Here is a 5,027-nt window from a genome sequence, read left to right on the forward strand (position 1 = left end):
ATATCGATCATGTTGTATAACATATCCCTGACATTCATTAATTAATTATATAATTATCGTGATAAATTAATTAACTTGAATTTTGACAAGTTCTCTCGAATGAAAACACATTTGATTAAGTTGCCTCATAATATATATATATATAATTAGTGTGCATGCATGGCCTACAATGCATTCGTGCATATATTTTAATGTATATTTGAACATATATATTCTTGGGGATTTCAATCTCGATCTCTCTCTCGATCTCGATCATCTATATATCGTTGGTGGCCCAAAAAACACACATATATGCGCATGCACTTTATGCGTAAAGGCGCGCGCGGGTGCCTCTAATAATGTGTGTGCGCACTCGATCGATGATCCCTAAACCTTAAACAACCCCTAAAACCTTAAATCCCTAATCCCTAATAATCCCTAATCCCTAAACCCTAAACACCCTAAACACTAAACCCTAAACCCTAAACCCTAACCCTAACCCTAACCCTAACCCTAACCCTAACCCTAAACCCTAGCTAACCCTAAACCCTAAACCCTAGACCCTAAACCCTAACCCTAACCCTAACCCTAACCCTAAACCCTAGCTAACCCTAAAACCCTAATTAAACCCTATGTATAGGCCAACGACACTTAATTGTACGTGCATCGAGCAGGCCAGGGGGTGCCTCGCGGTCCTCTAATTAAATTAAATGTGCCATGCATTAACCCTAAACCATATATATGTAACAAACCCTAGCTAGCTAATCAACCCTACTTAATTAAAACACATAACCCTAAACTATACTAGCTAGCTAGCTATAACCCGATCTAATAAAAACATGCTCTATATGTAGCAGCTAGCTAGCAAACCGTAGATTAACACCAATTAAAATATACATGGCCTATATCGATCATGTTGTATAACATATCCCTGAGATTCATTAATTAATTATATAATTATCGTGATAAATTAATTAACTTGAATTTTGACAAGTTCTCTCGAATGAAAACACATTTGATTAAGTTGCCTCATAATATATATATAATTAGTGTGCATGCATGGCCTACAATGCATTCGTGCATATATTTTAATGTATATTTGAACATATATATTCTTGGGGATTTCAGTCTCGATCTCTCTCTCTCGATCATCTATATATCGTTGGTGGCCCAAAAAACACACATATATACGCATGCACTTTATGTGTAAAGGCGCGGGTGCCTCTAATAATGTGTGTGCGCACTCGATCGATGATCCCTAAACCTTAAACAACCCCTAAAACCTTAAATCCCTAATCCCTAATAATCCCTAATCCCTAAACCCTAAACACCCTAAACACTAAACCCTAAACCCTAGACCCTAAACCCTAACCCTAACCCTAAATCCTAGCTAACCCTAAACCCTAAACCCTAGACGCTAAACCACCCTAGACCCTAAACCCTAACCCTAACCCTAACCCTAAACCCTAGCTAACCCTAAACCCTAATTAAACCCTATGTATAGGCCAACGACACTTAATTGTGCATCGAGCAGGCCAGGGGGTGCCTCGCGGTCCTCTAATTAAATTAAATGTGCCATGTATTAACCCTAAACCATATATATGTAACTAACCCTAGCTAATCAACCCTACTTAATTAAAACACATAACCCTAAACTGTACTAGCTAGCTATAACCCGATCTAATAAAAACATGCTCGATCTATATATAGCAGCTAGCTAGCAAATTAAACGGTAGATTAACACCAATTAATATATACGACATGGCCTATATCGATCATATGTTGTATAACATCTCCCAGAGATTCATTAATTAATTATATAATTATTGATGATAAATTAATTAACTTGAATTTTGACAAGTTCTCTCGAATGAAAACACATTTGATTAAGTTTCCTCATAATATATATATAATTAGTGTGCGCACTCGATCGATGATCCCTAAACCTTAAACAACCCTAAAACTCCCCTAAACCCTAAACACCCTAAACACTAAACCCTAGACCCTAAACACCCTAAACACTAAACCCTAAACCCTAGACCCTAAACACCGTAAACACTAAACCCTAAACCCTAAACCCTAAACACCCTAAACACTAATTAAACCCTAAACCCTAGACCCTAAACACCCTAAACTAAACCCTAGACCCTAGCTAAACACCCTAAACACTAAAACCTAAACCCTAAACCCTAGCTAACCCTAAACCCTAATTAAACCCTATATATAGGCCAATGACACTTCATTGTGCATCAAGCAGGCCAGGGGTGCCTAGCTCGCGGTCCTCTAGTTAAATTAAATGTGCCATGCATTAACCCTAAACCATATATATAACTAACCCCTAGCTAATCAAACCCTAGTTCATTAAAACACATAACCCTAAACTATACTAGCTAGCTATAACCCGATCTAATAAAAACATGCTCGATCTATATATAGCAGCTAGCTAGCAAATTAAACGGTAGATTAACACCAATTAATATATACGACATGGCCTATATCGATCATATGTTGTATAACATCTCCCTAAGATTCATTAATTAATTATATAATTATCGATGATAAATTAATTAATTAACTTGAATTTTGACAAGTTCTCTCGAATGAAAACACATTTGATTAAGTTTCCTCATAATATATATATAATTAGTGTGCATGCATGGCCTACCATGCATGCATTCGTGCATATATTTTAATATATATTTGAACATATTCTTGGGGATTTCAATCTCTCTCTCTCTCGATCATCTATATATCGTTGTTGGCCAAAAAACACACACATATACACATGCACTTTATGCGCAAAGGCGCGTGTGCCTCTAATAATGTGTGTGTGCGCACTCGATCGATGATCCATAAACCTTAAACCCTAATTAAATAAACCCTAATCCCTAATCCCTAAACCCCTAAACACCATAAACATTAAACCCTAGACCCTAGACCCTAAACCCTAACCTCCTAACCCTAAACCCTAAACCCTAATTAAACCCTATATATAGGCCAATGACACTTAATTGTGCATCAAGCAGGCCAGGGGTGCCTTAGCTCGCGGTCCTCTAATTAAATTAAATGTGCCATGCATATATATATGTGTTTAATTTGGGGATTTCAATCGCTCTCTCGTATGTAGATCTCTCTCTACCTCTCTCTCTCTCTGTCTCTCTCTCTCTCGTTAATTGGTGGCCAACAACACACACATGCACTTTGTGCGCAAAGGCATGCGCCTCTAATAATGTGTGCGCAGTCGATCAATCTAGTTTTGATTAATCATAGCACACAAATAAAGAAGTTGTATTTGAATCCACACAACCTAATCTAAAACACATAACCCCTAACATGGCCTAATTAATTAACCCCTTCTCTCTACCTAATTAGTGGAAATTGCACAAAATCAAAAGGGGTCCCTCACTAATTGTGCATATCTGCTAGATTGTGATAAACTTTTGCCCCATATATATTTGGTGGATGGGTGCATCTTGGCATGTAAAACAATTAGTGTTTGCAAATGGCATTGTCAAAATTTATGTACAAATGATTTCTTTCCATCCAAAGTGCATAAAATGGGAGTTTTAATGAAGAAAGTACAAATAAAACAGCTCAACATGCTTCCACACCCCGATTTCCACACGAAGTAGAGCATATTTAAAGGATAATTCCATAGTTTTACTATTTTTCAAGCAACTTTGCTAATTTTCCCCCACTCACATGACTTTATGTCGATTTAACGAAAATATGGCGAATTTAAACTACATGGGCGGGATAGTTTGAATTGTGCGCGCGGCAAAGGGAACCGCCTATTCCTCAACCTTGTGCACGGCAAATTACACACGCAACTTCATTAAACGCCACCTACCGACCTTAATTATCACCCCGGTGGCCCGGCCGCATGACCCCCCACCCACCCCTACACAACTTATCCCCGTCCGTGCGAAGAGCTTCCCCTCCCCGTCCTGTCCGTGCGAAGAAGAAGCTTCCCCTCCCCGTCGTTCTTCTCGAGACGCACCGGCGGTCAAGTTGATCCACGGTAGGGCTGCTATCTCTAGCTCAATCATGTATCGGGCAAGACGGCCTAACGATTTATATTTTCTTGATGCTGCTAAAAAAATTCGTCAGTATGCTCGAACTAATTGGCACTTTATAGTTTTCCGCTCGATTTGTCATCGATCAATTTGTTCATTTGCGTGGGCATATAGAGTCAGTTCTGCACTCGATCCGTTAATTTGCTGAAATGCCATGGCAGAGTTTTGTACACGATATGTTTGCTAAAATGTCGATGGGCATTTTTTGTTTTGTACTCGACATGATTGCTGAAATGCATAATCATGTAGTATAGTTTTGTACTCGATGGATATACATTTCCTACTTCGCCTTAAATTAATCACCAACCACTGTATCTCATAATTAAACAGATGGACATAACTTGGATACTGCATGGACACATATGTTCCCCTTCATATATAAATGGTGTTCAACCCTTTATGGGGTTTATTAGAGCTCATGAAGGTCACAACCTGGACGTGTATTGCCCGCGCTGCACATGTATGAATGGTGAGAAGAGGCCTCACCCTGTAGTGGCAGATCATTTACACATTTTTGGGATGGACCGCACATATGTTAGGCGGGTTTAGCATGGTGAACCATATAATGATCCTTTAGCAGGAGAAGCAGATCTTGCTCACACTGTATGTGTGCTGGCATATGTAGTTAATTATTTATATTGATGTTGCCGTTGTTTCAATCAATAGTTTGCATTGCTGTGCAAGGTTCTGTACTCAAATTTAACTTGTTGCAGATGGATGGACGGGAAGGAGAGAAAAAGCGCTTGCTTCAGGAAACGGGTTTCAGCTCTGGGACATGTGTGCGGATGAGAAGGTAAATATGTAAAACGGCATTTGTTCAGGTTGCATCCCTTAGATGTTTGTCTAATCGGTTGATGTACTAATTGCAGAAGCATAGAGTTGAAGAGGTCTCTCAGTTTGATGGGAGATTTGAAGATGAATCTCAGTTTGATGCACCTGTGGATGGTACTGATGACTAGCCTTTCATAGACG

Source organism: Lolium perenne, chromosome 3 (genome assembly GCF_019359855.2).
Source record: "Lolium perenne isolate Kyuss_39 chromosome 3, Kyuss_2.0, whole genome shotgun sequence".
Lineage (NCBI taxonomy): Eukaryota > Viridiplantae > Streptophyta > Magnoliopsida > Poales > Poaceae > Lolium > Lolium perenne.